This window comes from Paroedura picta, chromosome 1, assembly GCF_049243985.1.
Source record: "Paroedura picta isolate Pp20150507F chromosome 1, Ppicta_v3.0, whole genome shotgun sequence".
Classification (NCBI taxonomy): domain Eukaryota; kingdom Metazoa; phylum Chordata; class Lepidosauria; order Squamata; family Gekkonidae; genus Paroedura; species Paroedura picta.
This window is the reverse complement of record NC_135369.1, coordinates 132,929,565-132,949,963: the sequence shown is the minus strand read 5'-3', so window position 1 is coordinate 132,949,963 and position 20,399 is coordinate 132,929,565. Positions and strand designations below refer to the sequence as shown.

Below are 20,399 nucleotides of genomic sequence, written 5' to 3'. Positions count from 1 at the left end.
ACACTCCCAGGGTCAGGGAAAGCTGAAGACAGGGGAACAGACACTTGGTGGGTGGGAAGGAAGAAGAATACAGGGGATACAGGTGAAATGAATGACCAGTACAAGTCCACATGGGTCCCTGGATGTTATATATTTGTAATTTTGCTTGTAGAAAACTAAGGCAATGTGATTAATATGCCAATGTACATAATTTTACATGCTAAATTATAAGGTGCATTTTATTTAAAGAAGCAAAATAGGTTTAAACTTGATAGGAAAGTAAATACTGCATATATTTAAATTTTGCTTAACATTTCCTTTCTTTCTGGAAACACACACACATATAATAGCTTGAAAAGTTTTGGTATTATCATTTGGATAGTTTGGTTTCTTTAAGGTCGTACTAGATGAACTTCACTTTCTTTAAGCCACTAGTACTCACTCTGTGGCTTGTGGAGAACCACATACACATTTACTATTAACCAAAAGAGCCATTTGACTACTACATGCCATGTGCAATACCTCATCAAGCATGGGCATACAGTAATATATACAATATGCTTTAAAAAAACAGTAATTATTACAATTTAATGACCAGAAAACCTCTAAGCATGTAACATTTTCTTTCTCTACTTAGCCAGCCCTTGTATAGCTGATGTGAGGTTTTCACTTTCCTAAGAAAGTGAAACAGTAGCACAGATGTGAAAGAGATATTGCCAAGGTCCCCAAAGGATAGCAAGAAGGTTGTTGAGAAAGGGAGCAAAACTGCCATCAGACTACTGTAGTCAGTTTGCCTTTTTCATGGATGGCTACTGTGGTGGTACATTTGATCTCTCTTCTCTGTGGTCCCTTGGGAGCCATCAGCAAGCAGTCCTCATGAGACTGTGGTAGGGTGGGGGAAAGGCACAAATGAATAGCACTCTGATGTTATTTCTGGATGCATAACAGAAAACCATGTCAACCTGAAGCTCTATGGGGAAATGGCAGTGCCCAGAGATACAGTGATGTCATTTCTGATTATATAGTCAAAATATATAGTCAAAATATAGTAAAAAGTGTCTTGAGGGCTATAGATAACTTGTGGCATCACTGGGCACTTTCCTTCTTCCCTGCCCATTCTTTCCCACTGAAGTTTGGCAAGGAACATGGATGCTTGGATGTGGAAGTGTGGGCAAATGGAAGGAGGGGTTTTGTCTTTTAATAATGAAGATAGTGGTGAATACTTCTTGTCTCATTGTAATGCTGTAGTGCTTGGAGAAGCTGTATCCATTAAACATTTCTGATCAAAGTAAGTACCTTGTATAGAGAGTGAATCCATCTTGGGTCTAATGTTCATGCACTTTTGAAAATGCAGCCCTTGGTATGCAGAAAAATTGATTCTTTAAGCATCTTAATCATACAGAAAAGTAATTCTGCTGGACTTCAGTGATAAAGGTTTTAGGATGTATAGCTTTCAAACTTCTCATCCTTTTGTGTCAAGTGGCAGACAGAATTAAAACCGAGCTATTTAAATGAATGGCAAAAATGTTAAGCAGCTGGGAAAATAAACCAGGCATGTGAAAAAATATTCACAATAAATTTAATTAACTAGGATGCCCCAAAATAGTGGAGGTGAAGGATTTGAACAAGTCTTTTCTAAAACTTAAAAAAAACATTATTTCACATTATCCAATATTAATATTTGACTGTACATTCAATGTAGAGAAAATAAAACAAAATACATGTTTAGAATGGAGGTGAAGGTCCTGTAACTTTTCTCATTAGAAAATGTCAATTTTACAAAGGACAGAGACTGATGTCACTTGAAACCTTTTCCATTTTAATCTTGCCCAAGTACTGAATACACCAAAGCAACAAAATTTCATGAATAAGAAGTGGTAGATTCCTATATACTAGAAAGTGTATGGAAATGCTTCTGGTGTTAAAGAAGCTTAATGCAAGTTTCATATGAAGATTCATCAAAAGAGAGCTACACAGCCATTTTCTCCTATAATTCTTTGAACTAAAGGCTTGTGTATCAATACATCAGAGCTATATATAAGATTATCAATCATCGAGGAATTTGCTTGGATGTATATTTTGGTAAAAAGTGTCTTGAGGGGAAAAAAAAATGAAGGTAGGCACCAAAATGTCCATGAAATGTAAACTGAGGGAAAGCTTATGCATCCGTCCACTGACAAGTGTTACTTGTCAAAGGAAAGAGATACATTGCAAGAATGAAGTCTGAAAATATCTAATAGGATCATCTATCTAAAATTTCGTTTTTGTTCTCACACTGTCAGTCAGTGTAGATCTACTTATTCTGTTATACAGCACTGTATTTATGCCCTTGGGGAATAACAATTCACAATTTTGCCATCTGTTATGAATTGGGCAGTTCAGGTCATAGCTATCAAGTGCCCCTTATTAGAAACAGTCAACATTTCGGTCCATTAAAAAAAAAAAAAGCACATCTTCTACTGACTCTGGAAACTTTCACCGGCCCAGCAAGTATTTCTGGAATGCTGGAGAAATTGGATTCCTCCTCATTTTTTTTTTTGGAGCTCACCATATCACATTTTTGAATTGGTAGGATAATACATGTGGCTCCAAGAGATTAGAGGAACAGTTCTTAAACCTAATGCAGGCTGGGTTTAAGGTTCTATTTGTAGTATTTCCAGAGGGGGGGGGGAGAGAGAGAGAGATGGAGGGGCCTGGAACCTGTGATGTTCAGGGACTATTTTAAAATTTAGTGTACATTGTACTGTCATTTTTGTTTCCAGGGAGAATTCAAATTCAATTTGATCTAGAACTCACTGATCTTTCTCTTTGGTGGTCCATGGTATCTATAATACCAGTTTCAATGTTAACAACTGTACTCTTCTTATGGGAGGGGGCTTGGGGAGAGTTAAAGACACTAGCATCAAAATTGCATGGGAGCTGCTAGTGTTTGTTTTTTAAATAACCTACAAATTTCAAGTAAATTGTACTGAGCGATCCAATTCTATGGTCCCCTGAACAAGGTGCCCCCAGATGTACTTTATTGTTTGCAATGGAAGGAAACCCCTCCCTGAAAAAAAATGTAAAATCCAAGAATATTGCCCAATGGGAGGGCTATGGCAAGCTACTGCTAAATGCACTCAATGTAACACAAACTTTTTTGACTTATGTAAAATATGAGAATCCCAATATAAAATATGTGGCTTCACACAATAAATCCAAAACAATTTAACTGACAAATAACAAACTTAATACACACACCTTGAAACTGAAAGAATGTTAACTAAAGCAGCCTGCTAAATTAGTATCAAATCCAGAGAGACAGAATTGGGGGGGGGACCATTATGACAGTCTGCTACATGGACTTCTGATATTTTGGGTTAATCCCAAATGTTGTGCGGATTTTGGTATCCTGAAAAATCCAAGATTTATTTGGACCACTCATGCATATATATAAAAATATCAATAAGGATTGTTGTGAGAATAAAATTGAGACAAGGAAAATGTTATAAACCATTCTGGGAGAGAAATCCTAGTAAGATTATATCAGGAAGAAATGTGAGGTTTAAATTAAGTAAGTAAATAAATAAATGTAATAATGAATGATTTCAACTACTCCTACCCTGACTGGGAAAATTCATGCTGTGGTTTACAATCTAGGTTTCCAACTCTGCTTTGCATCTGAGATCAGATAAAAAACCAGCATGGTATAGTGATTATGTTAGAATAGGATTAATAAACCCAGTTTCAAATCCCCACTTCCCCAAGACACCCTGCTGCATGACCTTGGGCCAGTTGCTCAGTCTAGGACTAACATACCTCGAACAGTTGGTATGAAAATTTCAAAAAATGGAAGAGGGAAAAACCATAATGTAGACGACCATAGGTCCCATTGGAGAGAGAGAGAACAAGGTATAAATGTCTAAATAAATAATTCGAGAAATATCAGAAGGAATTGTGTATGATCCAGTTAGTATGGCTGTAGATAATTCATGCTTTGGCCATAACTCTGAGAACCAATATTTCTGCACAGTATGAATGACTGCATTTCATTTGGAACAGACATGGAAAAATACTACTGAGGTGACCCTAGACATGATGTTCAGCAATCTCAGGAGATGCTGCAAGATGTCAGCATTGTTGAACCAGTTGTATTATACTTCTATCATACAACTGGAATGTAGTCTAAAAAGTCCAAGATGGCAGTAGTCATTTTTACAAAAACATGAGATAATTATTTGAAAGGAAGTTTAAAAAGAGAGTAAAAAGGAGGAACAGAATACAGTTGTGATTAAGGCCTGATTGCCCTTGTCGTGACTGCCACTTACATCAACAGGCTGCAACAGTCAACTGAGAGCCTCAAATGGCAAAAAGAGACTTCACAGGAGCCTGGCTGGGTGGCAGACACCACCAGCAACAGGAACAGTAACAGGGGACCCCAGCTGTCTGGCAACAGCAGTTACAGGGCAGGAGATGGGGCACCCTGTCGGCTTAGCAGCAGTGTGGTGATACGAGGGCCTATGGAAAGGCCTTGCCTGCATGAAGAAATGGTGGAGGGGAGTGCCATGACCCCTTCCAACCAGACCAGTGAAGGCTCAAGAAGGACCCAGAGGACCCAAGGTCAGTAGCTGAGGAGGACCTAAAGGACCATGGAGGATCCAGTATGGCAGGAGTAATTATCAGGAATATACCAGCACCTGCCAAGGACATCCCAGTGGCACCATAAGCCGCAATGCCAGACCCTGCAAGGACAGCTTTATCACTGGTCTCTGAGTCAGCTGCTAGGTCTCCACCAGGCAGGATCAAACTCAGGCTTGCAGCTCCTCAGAACCCCCTCCCACTCAGCAGGAATGGTGGTGGTGGAAGGCCCAGGCGGATATGGCAGAAAAAAGGTGGAGTACCTGACTGGCTGCAGAAAACTTCCCTGTATATCTAGAGCAGAATGTTTAGGGTAGTACTTCCTCAAGGCTAAAACACAAAACAGCTGCAGAGTTCAACACCTAGCAGTATACTGATCCTGATTACCTTCAAGTGTATTTAGGCTGAGGCTTGATCAAACTGTCTTGCAGGATCAAACAGTGCACAAAGCATAACATAGTGTGTCAGTTCCTAGCACCCCCCCCCCCCAAGCCTCACATTGATATTAGAGGGCATCATGCCAGAGACCTAACTGGGCCTACTTTCAGGGTACAGGACATGAACGTGGTAAACCACAAGCCTGAATGTCAGGGAGACCAGCAGGGAGGAGAGGAGTGGCTGCCTAGGGAAAATGTGTCTGGCCTTCCCATTTTAATTACTTCCAGGGAACATTGAGATTGTTGGGATGAGACTGGGCTCAGGGTGGGAGGGGCAAGAGTCCCATAAAAAAGGCCTTCCACATCTGGCTGTGGAGGAAGGAAGGGATTGAGTACACATTCTGATTAGTCTGGGGAAAAAGAAGACAAGGGTGCCGGAACCCCTTCCTTCCCATTCTGAGGCTAATAAGGACAGTGGAGGGAAGGGTACCCAGGCTGGGATAAACAGAGTCTCACAAGTGGTCAGGAAAGCCATAAAACATAGAACAGCTTCAGTTGAAAACTGGAATTCCAAATGAGGAACCAAGAAGTTCTGATAAATAAATGTAAATTGACAGTAATGCAAGTGAAAAGAGAATTTAACAAAACACTGGGTCAGACATATTTCTTTATAATTTTAGTGTAGTGAATTTACAATTTAGAGACATTCCTCTATATTTTACAGTATTGAGGCATTGGTAATTTATAGACTTGCCCCAAGAAAACATGACCTACGATCTTTAATGGACAAGGGGCATGGAATACAGCCACATCTCAAAGCCATTTGTCTTATAACCTAAAGCTTCTTGATGTGGAGACAAGCAATTCTATTAAAAATTATATAGGAAATTTTGTATAGTATAAAAATATTTGGTGCATTTATCTTTGTGTTCAGGTTAAGGTACCAGGTTCTTTTACAACCATCAATGAATACATGTCAAAATAGTGAAAGTTCTGAAATGGAGTGTTTTTAGATAGCCCTGTCTGTTTTACCAAAAAAAATTTTGGTCTACATTTATCACAGTTGTGATCACACAACCCCACATCAAGATAATTCAATAGCCACGAGTATTATCAATAAAGAAATTTCTCATTATGTTTATAAGCTGGAGAGAAGACTAAAGATGAGCCACTTTAACTTCCTCTTAGAAATTTTACTTCCTCTTAAGAAATTTTAATTTCTGTTTCAAAGATATAATTCCACTATTTATACACTCTAAGATGTGGCTAGAGAGGCAACCAACTCATAGGGCAGTAGATAGCAAAAGAGAATATACTATAATAATACTTGACTGCAGGACTCCATTAGAGATTTCTATCATTTATTTTTGTGATTGGAAAGCTCTTAAATTATCTGCTATTCATAAAGGAACATAAGTGACTATCACTACTTAAGTGAACATAAGTGACTATCACTACTTAAATACATCTCCAAACTACTTAAATACATCTACTTAAATACATCTACTTAAAAACTACTTAAATACATCAAACTACTTAAATACATCTCCAAACCAAGTGAGCACAAATACACAGCTAGGGTAGAAAACTCATAAAATCTGAACAAAAATAGATATGATTATTTTCATCTCATTTGGTTAATCAGATCAATTTAGCACAAACTTTATTAAAATGTTTAAGACCTAACTTTGTTGATTTGGTTTTCAAGTGGCAGCTGATCATACTGCCTTGCTTAATTTGAGTGGAGACTGATGGGGCCAGCAACTAGTCTCTTTTAATTATTTCTTTTTACAACTGGGAAATGTCTGCCATTAATTACTAATGTGGACATTTTTATTTCTCCAATGTTTTTGTGAACTACAACTGACCTCAAAAGGATTGATTAGATGTTTTAGCAAAGAATTATCATATGGCATCCTATTGTTTAATTTGAGTATTATGTCACAGTTTATTATTTTGCCACAATTTGCTTTTGCCTTATATATCTAAGTTACGATGGTTTTTCGTTTAGTCTGAAGAAGAGTACAAGCACTCAAAAACTCACGGCTTGAATAAATCTTTGTTGGTCTTAAAGGTGCTGTTGGACTCTATTTTTGTTGTACTACTTCAGACCAATACAGCTACCCACTTGAATCTTGCTCAGTTTGTTGTTGTTGTTAGATGCGAAGTCGTGTCCAACCCATCGCAACCCCATAGACAATGATCCTCCAGGCCTTCCTGTCCTCTACCATTCCCCGGAGTCCATTTAAGTTTGCACCGACTGCCTCAGTGACTCCATCCAGCCACCTCATTCTCTGTCGTCCCCTTCTTCTTTTGCCCTCAATCGCTCCCAACGTTAGGCTCTTCTCCAGAGAGTCCTTCCTTCTCATGAGGTGGTCAAAGTATTTGAGCTCAGTTTGCTCAGTTTGTTCCTGTTAAATTGGGATCAGTTGTGTGCCATTGTTTGTATTTATTACACAGTGAAGTAAATCCAATGATTAGTGAAAACATATTCATCATTTATCTATTTAAAGTTATCTAGGTCTCCTCTCAGATTCAAAGTAGTTATAATAATAATAATAATTATTATTATTATTTATTATTATTTATTTGATTTGTATGACCGCCGCTCTCGGAAACCGGCTCGCGGCGGTTCACAATGTTTTAAAACAAATACAATATATTAACCATTAAAATTCCCCATTAAAACCCCATTAAAATAATGACTGAGTCACAATGATGGCGATTAAAAAACTATTCCCATACAGGCCCACTGGATGAGCAGAAGGGAACGGATGGATAATTGGGCATAGGGTGGAACAATCTGGGGAACCAAGTCAGTCTAGTACTGGCCTCCCCCCTCCGGGGAGAGGGGTCCGATCTTAGCCCCGGGCCATCACCCGGCCTTAGACAAACGCCTGGCGGAAGAGCTCCGTTTTGCAGGCTCTGCGGAACTCAGAGAGCTCCGACAGGGCCCGCAGCTCTTCAGGGAGCTCGTTCCACCAGGTAGGGGCCAGGACCGAAAAGGCCCTGGCCCTTGTTGAGGCCAGGCGTGCCTCCCGGGGTCCTGGGATCATCAGCAGATTCTTACCCGCAGAGCGAAGTACCCTGCGGGGGGCATAAGGAGATAGGTGGTCCCTCAAGTATGCAGGACCCAAGCCGCGTATAGTCTTGAAGGTTAGTACCAAAACCTTGAACCTAATCCGGAAACAAACTGGCAACCAGTGCAGCTGCTTCAGCAGAGGCTGAACATGGGACCTCCAAGATGATTTAGTGAGGACCCATGCAGCTGCATTCTGTACCAGCTGTAACTTCCGGGTTAGAGACAAGGGTAGGCCCGCGTAGAGCGAGTTACAGAAGTCTAATCTAGAAGTAACCGTTGCATGGATCACAGCGGCCAGGTGTTCCGGGGGCAGGTAGGGCGCTAGTAGCCGAGCTTGGCGTAGATGGAGAAACGCCGTCCGAGCTACCTTAGTGACCTGGGCCTCCATGGAAAGTGAGGTATCCAGAATCACTCCCAAATTCCTGGCTTGGGGCACAGATGACAATTGTACCCCGTCCAGGCAGGGAAGACGCGCTTCCTGTTCCTGCTCCCTTCGGCCTAGCCAAAGGACCTCCGTCTTGGAGGGGTTGAGTCTCAGGCGGCTCCTCCTGATCCATCCAGCCACTGCTTCCAAACAACTGGCGAATTTTTCTGGGGGGAGATCTGGCCGGCCATCCATCAAGAGATAGAGCTGGGTATCATCAGCGTACTGATGACACCCAAGCCCATAACTCCGTACCAGCTGAGCCAGGGGACGCATATAGATGTTAAATAACGTGGGGGAGAGCACCGCTCCCTGTGGCACCCCACATGGGAGTGCAAAGGAGTCGGATAACTCCTCCCCCACAGCGACCCTCTGTGACCTGTTCTCTAGAAAGGAGGATAGCCATTTAAGAGCCACCCTTCCAATCCCAGTATCAGCGAGGCGGTGAACCAAGAGCTCGTGGTCAACCACATCAAATGCGGCTGACAGGTCTAATAGCACGAGAATGGCCGACCCGCCCCGGTCTAGCTGGCGCCGGAGATCATCTGTCAGGGCGACCAGCACGGTCTCCACCCCATGGCCAGGACGGAAGCCAGACTGGTATGGATCAAGGGCCGAAATTGAGTTAACAATTCAACAAAAGATTGCAAGGATTCCGTATTTCAAATCACAGACAATTCCTAGATCTATTTTTAAACATAGCTGTCTTTGCAATTTGGTACAGAATTCAGCTTCATATCTTGTTTGTTTTTTTACAGAGCTGCTGACATGGGTATTAGCCATCAATGAACTGATCCTGAATTGTTTAACAGAGGAGGCAATACTGACTGTCATGACATCCATAAGTATTACATCAGAATCATAAATTAATTCTGATGTGTTTGGCATAAAGTTGAGGGATGGCAAACTAACGTAGCAAGCTACAATTCTGCATACATCTGTGCATGCCAAATTTAGATGTCACAGAATTTATTCAAAAGAAATCCTCAGCCACAAAGGTGTGTCCACAGGAATTGTATTTCCTAAATACTCCTCTCCAGTCCAAAATACACTCAAATGTTTTCCCCTAGCAAGCTCACTCATTTGTGTTCTTGCCTTTTTCATTCACTATCCATCTTCCATGACAAGTGTCAGTTATGGTCACAAGATTTATGGGATAGAAAGATAAAGCACAATTTACAAGTAATTTCCTGCAGAAGCGGACAGGTGTAATGACAGAGATGGCTTTCTGTAATTGAATTTGTTGCTCCTATCTATTCAGTCATAAGAAGATGTCAACTTCAAGGATGTTAGCTATGGGGGGGGGGATCTTAATAAAACTTCCATATTCTACTGTACCATTGACCATACCACCCAGCTCTAAACTTTCCTCTCAATATGGATAGAATTTGCTGAAATTGGACATCTGACAAATAAAAAGATTTCCAGGCTGAGTAGTGCTGTGATTATGTTTATTATAGAGAAGTCCAATGGATATTTCAATAAATTTCAATCCCTAACAAAGTATATAATTCATTGGTGGAGCCTGAAATAAGATAAAACCTAGTGACAAGAAAAATAAATTAACAGTCACACAAACAGACAGTCAGATATTAAAAGCCAATTGTTGAAATAGTCCATCCAGGTATCAAGAGAAAACAGCACTTAGTGCTGTACTGGAAAGCTGTTGAAAGTGCCACATTCAAGGATATAATTTATGGTAGAAAATTACAACATCACTTAGTTTGAGTAGTAGTATTCTTAATCTGCTTCCTAATACCTATGAAATGTAATGAGAATTTCAGAGACACAACAATCGCCATTGAACTCAGGCAGGATAACATATGACTAGCCCCCTGCCTAGCCCCTGATCACCTAGCCACAGTGATTCATGCTATGGTCACCTCCATGCTGGATTACTGTAACTTGATCTATGTGGCCTTCTCTTATCTCTGACTCAGAAACCAAAGTTGGTTCAGAATGCAGCTGCCAAGATCCTTACAAGGATCCCATGGAGAGCCCACATTCGACCGGTTGACCAACAGATGTATTGGCTGACCGCTGAATTCTGAATCAAGTTTAAGGTGTTGATTTTAACCTTTAGAGCCTCATTTGCTTTTGAACTAAAATGCTAAAGATTATATAAACCTATCAAATATTACCACAAGAATTAAGCTTGATCAGATGTTACAAACAGCCTCTCTCTTTGGATTCATCATTATAGTTGGTGAAATATGTTTTGGGGGTAAAAAGATTCAAGCATATCAGAAATATTATAATTGTTATAATGTAACCATTAAATAAAATGGTAATGATTGGGGAAGGGAATGGCAAACCACCCTGTATTGATCTGCTATGAAAACGCTAGAAGGCGTCACCCCAAGAATCAGACATGACTCAGTGCTTGCACAGGGGATACCTTTACCTTTAACCATTAAATATACTATCCAAAACCCAACATGTTGAATTATATAATTACTAAAAAGCAAAGCTAAAAAATTCCAAATCATAACCAACAAATATACAACTCGATGTAGAAAGTGTGTATTTATACATTCTTGTGCTGAATATTCTCTTTGAAGTATTCAGTATACATAATGGTTGTCATAATGAAACTCTTTCTCTCTCTCCATATATATAAAATCAGCTTGAAAACACACTTAACATGTTTAGACAGAGCAAACCAGTCAAGCAGAAAAACTCTTAATTCAGCTCACAATTCTGTAGTCACTAACATTTATTCATCAGCCTATTGGTGCCCAACATTTGCAGTAGACCGTGAAAGAAATCTTGGGAATATTTTATCATGATGCTGATAGCGGTCCCATCAGAACAAACTGGTGATACTACTCACAGAGTAAACAAGTAACACTGCAATTGTAAAATTTTATGGCCTTGGTTATATAGAGAGTCAAAAACTTTGACTGTTTCATCAATCAATAGATAACTTGTTTTAAGCAGAATCCCTCCTTATGAGTGTAGGAATAGAAAGTTATTGTTAATTGTGTTTCTTTTATCTGTCAGCATTTATGTTTTAAATGCTTATGTATTTTAATCTTATAATGGATATTTTCATGGATTTTACTTGATACGGGCCCTTTATGCATGACGTCAGCTTCCCCATGCTGGTGCCATGCCGTTGCAGCGGCGCAAGATGCCCCGCTGTGCCCCGCATACGCACGGGAGCAGGACATGCTGGGTTGCCCCGGTACCAGGAGGGCCGGATCCCTGCCGGCCGAGGTAAGTGAGGCAGCGGGGGTGGGGAGGTGGGGAGGGGCCAGGCCCCCTCCACACACACTGGTGGGGCCAGGGGGTCGCCCTTGCCAGCTCCGTGGCTCCACGGAGCCTGCAGGGGCGTGCGGTGTCCCTTAAGGAACACCGTAGGGTTGGGGCTGGGGGAGCCGACAAGCCTGGCGCTGGTGATTACGCATAGCGCCAGCCTGCCGCAGCCCCAGCTCACTCAGGAAGCTGCGGAAGATCCCGCAGTCACTTACCATGGACTCCATAGCCCTGGGCCAGGAGGCTCCTGCACTGGCAGCGGCAGCAAGCGTTATCGATAATTTTAACCGAAGCACTCCTGCCTCCAGCGTGGGCCTTCTGGCCCATGCGTAAGAGGCCATGGTGATTAGCTTCATTTGTTTTCATTTTGCTATGAGTTGGAGAATATTGTTTTACAAATGATAAAAGGCTGAATTCCACAATCTCTGTAAAGACAACAGGAGTTTTATTAGATCTCATATTGTTATTAGAAAAACAGTGGCAAATAATTTATTCTTCCAGCACCACATGGTAACTGGTCTCTCTCTTCCTTGATTCTTCTGATCTGACCATAGGATTCCATACTTCTGTAACTTCAAGACTACATTAATGCTATGGCTGTGTAAGCTGAAGATGCTTTGAATACTCCACATGGTACACAAGATAGTATTTGCCTCTGTCAGATGCCTTCAAGTTCCCGTGCAAGGCAGGACCGGCAGTAAGTCAGGATAGAACCAAGGGACAGAAATCCGAGTAAGAAGCCCCAGCTGTAAAAGTCAGCTAAGAAAGTGTTGGTTTCCAGGACATCAGTTTCAGAAAAGGAAAAAGGAGAAGAAAAAAAACTTGGTCTTGGGCAGATCCTCATGCATGGAGAAGTGATCCAGGCTGAGAAAGCAACCTGAAAACATCGGGTTTACAGGATATGAGGCCTTAATGACTGGGTCATTGAGTAATAGACTGGAACGCAGGGTGGTGATCCTAGTCCAGGAAAGCAATGATAGCCCAAGAGACACTGTTCTTGTGTGCAGGCTGTATAACACTGGGCCTAAACAGGCAGACGTCCTGGTTCGTCCTATGCTCACATCCTATTATCTGTTAGTTACAGTATGTAAAAATATACCTGCCATTTTGAAAGCTTCACTGCCTGCAATTCAACTTGCTAGTTTGACCTTTAAAGTCCCATACAACCTGGGTCTCTTACTTGAAAGGTTATCTCCTCTGATGAACCTAGGTATCATCTCAGAGTACTCTCATATAGGCCCCAACCCTTTAAACCAGCGGTCCACAACCTTTTTCCTGTTGCGGACCACTGCCAAGGGGTAGAGGGAGAGGGCGACCCGGGGCCTGCACAAACGCGCGGAGCTACAATGAGCTGGGAGCACATAATGCAATCCAAAAGCATAGTTCTAACAAGAGTAAATACAAAAATTGACATAAACAGGCTCTCCCAGTATTTTTCACTTCCAAAGGTTTACTGATGTCAAAAAATATTTCAAAATTCTTTATGATACTAAAGGAGTTTATTTGTTACAAATGTAAGATATGTGGCTTTTACCTATATGATTCATTTTTCAGGGTCTATAGGTATGTACTAGCAGAAATTCTACTGCAAACCACGATAATATTCAAGTCCTACAATATTTGCATTCCTTATACTTGAGTTGACAGAAGTACTTAACGATAATATTTGTTTCAGTGAAGGAACTGCTGCTTGTTTAATAGAGACCATGTGGGAGATAGTGTTTGTATCAATCTCATTAAGCAGACAGCTGCACCTGCAGGATTAGATCAGCATGGGGCTATTGGAGGACTCCCCTGCCTTTTCTTGCCTTGACTGTTCAGGATGATAGAACACTGGCCATGGCTTGGAAAAGAAACTTAACACATTCTACTTTTATAGCTAGCACAGATCTCATTGTTAATTCCTGGGCCCACAAATTACTCCTAACAAGGAAAGAGGGAGGAAGACGAAGGCTTTGTAATCTTCAAGGACAAATGACTTCATTTTGGTGGTGCTTAATTAGCTGGCAAATTTAACTCACTTCTGTGTTTTGTATTTCTAGTCCATTCCTAGATTTATAATGTAACTTAATAATAATGTCCATGGCAGAACAGATCTCTATGAACCTGTTAATCAGACAAGCAACCTGCTAGACTACTCTGGCTTTTTAAAAAGTTTAAACATACTTGGGGCAATATTATACAGAGATTGACTCACATTAGATAAAAGAAGGCCAGATTTTGGCTGAACAGTTATTGATGAATGCTTGATTTACCTCCTTTTTAAATGTCGCACCCATGAGTGTCCAATAACAATTAACATTTATCCATGTGCTTACCTAGCCATTCTATTTTTACTTAAAGTCATAGTAAAAAAAAAAAAAACCAAATGAAAAACAAAATCATTTGGACTGTGGGTTGATGTCATTCACAGTGACAGCTGAGAAATAAATGAGAAACAATCTTCAAGATTCTCCAGCATAGTTTAGTTTAAATTTTTGTGACTACTACCTAGTTTCTGGGATCAAGATTGCAGGGAGAAATATCAACAACCTCAGATATGCAGATGATACCACTCTAATGGCAGAAAGTGAAGAGGAACTAAAGAGCCTGTTGATGCGGGTGAAGGAGGAGAGTGCAAAAGTTGGCTTGAAACTCAACATCAAGAAAACAAAGATCATGGCATCCGGCCCTCTCAATTCCTGGCAAATAGATGGGGAAGAAATGGAGATAGTGACAGATTTTATTTTCCTGGGCTCCAAGATCACTGCAGATGGGGACTGCAGCAAAGAAATTAAAAGACGCTTGCTGCTGGGGAGGAAAGCTATGGCAAATCTAGACAGCATCCTAAAAAGCAGAGACATCACCCTGTCAACAAAAGTGCGTTTAGTCAAGGCTATGGTATTCCCAGTTGCAATGTATGGCTGCGAAAGTTGGACCATAAGGAAGGCCGAGCGTCAAAGAATTGAGGCTTTTGAACTCTGGTGCTATAGAAGACTCTTGCGAGTCCCTTGGACTGCAAGGCGAACAAACCGGTCAGTCCTAGAGGAGATCAACCCTGACTGCTCTTTAGAAGGCCAGATCCTGAAGATGAAACTCAAATACTTTGGCCACCTCATGAGAAGGAAGGACTCCCTGGAGAAGAGCCTAATGCTTGGATCGATCGAGGGCAAAAGAAGAAGGGGACGACAGAGAATGAGGTGGCTGGATGGAGTCACCGAAGCAGTAGGTGCAAACGTAAATGGACTCCGGGGAATGGTAGAGGACAGGAAGGCCTGGAGGATCATTGTCCATGGGGTCGCGATGGGTCGGACGCGACTTCGCACATAACAACAACAACAACCTAGTTTCTTCTCTGTTGTTCACTAAAAAGAATGCTTTAAGATATATACATAAGGCAGGAAGCCTGAAGCAATTAAATACGGCATATGCAAATACAAAAGGAGGGGAGAAGGAGAGCCAGCTTGGAGATATAAAAGCAATTCTTATTTTTAGCTACAAGAGCTACATTTCACTACCTGAAGGAGTCCCAAAGTAGCTTAGAAAACCTTTCTCTTCCTTTCCCCACAACCTGTGTGGTAGGTAGGGCTGAGAGAGCTCTGAAAGAACTGGTATATGAGAACAGCTGTGATATAACTGGGCCTAGCCCAAGGTCACCCAGCTGGCTGCATTTGGAAGAAAGCAGAATCAAACCAGGCTCTTCCGATTAGAGTTTGCTGCTCTTAACCACTACACTACACTGGCTCTCCTAACTAGTGGCACCCACAAAACTAAAATTACAGTGTAATTTGTAGTAAATTGTTAAAGTTATACCAAGTGTCTAATTGGCTTAGAGTTTTGAGAGCTTATAAGCCTTTATTTTATTCCCAAAAAATTTACAAAAGTGATCTCTATCATTTTTTTACCCTCAGCATCATTCTCAAATAAAGACGAGGAGAACCAGACTTTGATTTAACTAGTATATATTTAAATAACTGATCTACATCATAACATATTAATTGCATTTAAGGGCAGGATGTGCTAGGCAGCCAACAGCTATTGTTATTTGTTTGGGCTTTACCACACCGGCTCAAAACTCTGCCAGGAATTCCTGCCAACTATGTATATCCTTGTTTGCACACGAGTGTCTTTACATGCCAAAAGGTAACAAGCTTCAGTGAAGGGGATGCTGGTTGTGGTGGACCCCTGCCTCCATTAGGAGGCTAGAAACCTGCCACTAACTTAGTACTTTGTTTTCACCCCTAGTTTCTGTTAACACTTGATAGTATTGTTCTGATATATATTCTCATGCCTCTGCATTCTTAGTTAATAGGGTTGCTTTTTTTTCTTTTAAAGATCTCAGTCTTTGAATAAATTGTGCACCCATGCATCTAACTGCTTGTCCATTCTGAGAAGAAACACAAGGAGGATAGGCGAGGGCTGAGAAATTATGGAATCAAGACAATTGTTGCCACAACTGCCACACAACTGGACATAGGAATTATGCCAAGTGAGCTTTATATAGCAGATCTGGAGACTGGGCCTGTTCATAAAACGCTCATTTAAGTCTGACATTACAAGTACTTATATGCATTCTATATAATCATGAATTAACAAATAAAGTAAAAGATGGCAAGCAAGCTATCTTGTTACTTAACATTTAATTTTATAAATATTATAATATTTTGCTGCTGTTCTCAGGAGATCTCATTTATGAAAAAAGGTTTTGTTTGTGTTTGAAACAGTTGCAGGCTTCAGATTCTTCAGGTCTGGTTAGATTTCTTCCCTTCCTGAAGACATTTTCATTGGGTAAACTGCTTAACAAGTACTGTTATAAGGAACCTAAATGTTAAAGCTTAATAACAAATTTATACAAGTGATGCACAATGAAAATTTCAATAATGTAAAGTGCCCAGTAAACATTACTGCATTTCCCCCTCCCCCTGGTTTTAATTCCAGTAATTCAGTTTTAAAAGCTGGAATGGAGAATAATCCATTTAATGACACTTTTGTACCACAACCCTGTAAATCTTAGATATAACAAACAGAACAAACCACTCTTCTAATGAGTCCATTAATCACAAAAGTGAAGGGAAGCCCAAAAGGGCTACTTTTTATTTTAAAAAGAGGGAACTCATCACTGCCAAACTCTCACTACTTATCCATGCCATGGCAGCAATTTTATTTTCGATTAAGGTTGCCTTACTCTTTTTAATCTGAGCACTAAAGCTCCCTTTTCTTCTTTGAATCTCAGTAAGTCAGTCTACATCTCTCATGAACTGTGGGCTAGTCTGCTTAACCAGAAGAGACCCCCTCGTACAAAGCTGCTCCAGACACATGCGGCGCTAAGAAGTCAGTCTTTATTGGAGGGTTCCATAAGGCTGAAACAGGATGAAGCATGGCAAGTACAGGGAGCATTGAAAGACACGAGGCAGGGTAGCCCCCTTGGGGTTATATATAGGGGGGGCAGTTTAGGCGGCAAGATGGGTTCACATAGGACCCATAGGACTCTTTTGATCTAAAAGGCGTGAATCCTAGGAGACATTTAGTCTGCTCTGCCTGTTGTTTTTGGCAGTAAATACCCAGCACCTACTAGGCAGACCACCAGCTGTGATAAAATGTATCAAAATTATTAACATACAACCTATTTGTACAGAATAACCGGCAAGCAAACAAACAAACAGGATACTGTAAATACCATTTGAAAGAGTGGGTTGTAGGAAGCTTCCAACTGCTCTCCTCAGCTGATAGAGGACGGGCTCCAAGTGGGCCACTTTTTAAAAGAAGCTTGGCTATGCCCCTGCTGGAGTGTGTCACCAGCCATGGTTTTGGTGGGCTGCACTCGCACCATCAGGTGCTGCCATGTGCCTGGCTGAGCCCATGTGACCTCTTGACATGTCTGTGGTGGCAAAGGTGCAGACATGCTTCTTTTTCTTGCAAATGAAAATAAGATATGCTGAATGACTTGTCATTGTCACTATTCCCCCGCCCAATTTCTTATATGTTTGTGCTCAGATATTTGCCTCATTTTTTAAATATAATGTGTCCTGTTATTTAACTACATCAATCTTAGTTCAACTGTTAATGGGGGAGGGAGAGAGGTGGAGAGTGAGACTCTTGTTTCATAAAAGCCCCTGAGAAGATAACTACTTCACATTCAAGCTACTAAATCTTTGTATCCTGCTGTAACGTCTGTCTTGCAATCACTCATAACACAAGATCTGTATTTGTTACCATTACAAGGTAAAAAAGGTGATACAAACCAGTAGCATTGTAAGAAAGACTTAGCATTGTAAGAAATATGATAGCCTATCCAAGCCTTTTCATTTTATAACTGGCTATATATACAGTGAGGAAAAATCAATGCTGGAAGGATAAATTAAACACGTTTAAGTCCCATTTGCCTCAATGGGAGAAGATGAAGCACATGCTTATTTTTACTACTGAAATATGGACAATTTAAAATGCCTAACGTAGAATGGATCCTGCACATTTTTAGACAACATTCATTTTACATGCTTCACTGCTTTTTGTGTACTCCCTTGATCAGTCCATTTACTTTACTTTGTTGTATTTTCTATCTCTGGCAGTTGTTCAAAGGCCTGAAGTCTTTGTTTTCTCTTCGTATTTATCTTTTACTACTTAAACCTCTAAAGTGTTGTGCTCCCCCCCCAACCTTTTCTTATTTTCTTTAAGTCATGCCTTCATGGATGGATTTAGCTAGTCTAGCTTATTTCTTTTTTTTTAAAAAAAATGTTCCGTGTTATCCCTGTTTGAGTTTTCAATAGCTCAGGCCTTCTCTGACAAAAACGATAGAAGTACGAGCAAATTATTTAATCCAGACATCCTGTGTGGTGGTGATAGTGAAATGTGCTCCCATCCTGTACATATTGCCTGGCTCATTTGTTTTAGATCTTGTTTGTTTGCCAATCTGATAAACATCAGCCATGAATGGAATGCCTTTCATCCATTTTGTTCTAAATTCTTTATTGTAACAACAAGAAATGATCACAGCAAGTAATATAGTATGTCTTTAAAACAATATGGGGGGAATGATTGCACTTATCTGCTCAACAAGTGGTCTTCTGTACAGCTACACGTGGGACTGTGAATGCACAGGCATGCTGCAAAGAGAAACTCTGCAAACAACTTTCCAGGCACAGAAGTGCTCCCCCCAGTTGGTATTTCTGCTCAAAAAGGCCACATGACTGGGAAAGAGAGAGTGAAGGGAAGGAGGAAAAATGTGTGCCTGCACAGAAGACCACTTAACATATGTGTTACAGGTAAGTGCAATCCTATTTTATCTTTGTGGCCTCTGCGTAGTCTCATAGGGGACCATAGCAAGCACACCAAGGTGAAAGCTGGCCTCCTGGCTGAACTACATGTTTATGAAGTAGCATCAGACAAATGTGGAGGGAATCAAAGACGTAGCTGCTCTGTAGATGTCTGTCAAGGTGACTTTACTGACAAATGCTGCCTAAGATGCCTGGACTCTAGCTGAATGAGCTCTTAGAGGGAAAGTGGAGGTGGCAGTCTCAGGGGGAACTATGGGGGTGCTGCCAGGCTGGGGGGGGGGATGAAAATCCAAAAAGGCAAACGTCTGCATGGGCTTCCTGAGTGCTTTTCTAAAGTTCTAAAGTGGATAATATCCACTCTCAGTTATCCCAGGGAAAAAGTGGTGTTTCTCTAGAGTGGAGCAGAGAAGTTGTAGATGTAATAATATACCTGACCGATATCAGACTGGAAACTGGATCAGATGCAAATTGCTCTTTTCACTCTTTTAAATCCGAGGTGATAGAGGATAAAAAGCCTAGTGCAGATAAGTTCCTGGTTATCCAGATTAGAGGCTGCTGCTCTTAACCATTACAGCAATCTGGCTCTTGTGCCATCGGACCCAAGTTGTCAGTGCAGAGGACATGCAAAATCAAATACAATATCTCTGGATCCAACAACACAACATCAAAGCCTTTTGTCATGTGAAATAACTGCTTGGTGTATATTCAGAGGTCCTCTATAGGCGATACTGAGGGCCATTTCGCACGGCTTCAAAGTAGCAGAATGGTTGCTATTTGGAAACGCTACTAATTTGCCATAACCCACGACGTCGTAGACAATCTGCAACAATCCTGAAACCAATCAGCAAAAAGCGCTTCGTTGTGGCGCTTTCAGGGGAATCCAGAAAAGTGGATTCACCCTCCGGATAGCGATACACTGCTGCAACCAATCTGCAACAGTAGCGCTAAAGACCTGTGCGTTACCATTGTTGCTGGTTCTTCAAAGTCCCTCCCCCTGGCTCTCTCCTCCAAACTTCCGGCGAAGCGATCGCCATTTTTTTTTCTCCGAGCGAGCGGGGATAAACGCACCGGCGAGCCTCTTTCTGTTTAGAGGCTTCCCTGGCTTCAGTCCTTCACCTTTAGTCACTAAGCACAAACCACTGAAAAGCCCGTTTGCTGAAATAAAGTCCCTTTATTTTTTACAAATAAATCCAGCCGAAAATCGGGCCCGTGAGGGGGGGGGATTTTTTTTTAATCACTCGAGGCAGCGTGCAAACGATCATACAATCAAACGACAGCTCACATTAGGCAGCTGGATGGGTCTCTCTGTAGCAACGAATCTACCTAGATTCATTGCTATGGGTCGTTTTTTTTTAAAAAAAACCTTTCTTAAAGGGAAAGGGGCTGTTTGGGAGCATGCTAACGGCTGC

The 20,399-nt window shown here is 41.1% G+C and overlaps 1 protein-coding gene and 1 long non-coding RNA gene across 8 annotated transcripts in view; both read right to left on the bottom strand.

The window, feature by feature from the left end:
- Positions 1 to 20,399, bottom strand: part of EPHA7 (EPH receptor A7) — a 223,162-nt gene that overhangs the window by 54,495 nt on the left and 148,268 nt on the right. The window lies entirely within an intron of this gene.
- On the bottom strand, positions 9,917 to 20,130 carry LOC143820819 (uncharacterized). Its single transcript, XR_013225539.1, has 2 exons — positions 15,060 to 20,130; positions 9,917 to 14,227 (listed from the first exon to the last, which is right to left on the bottom strand). It is a non-coding gene; the product is annotated as an uncharacterized LOC143820819 (long non-coding RNA).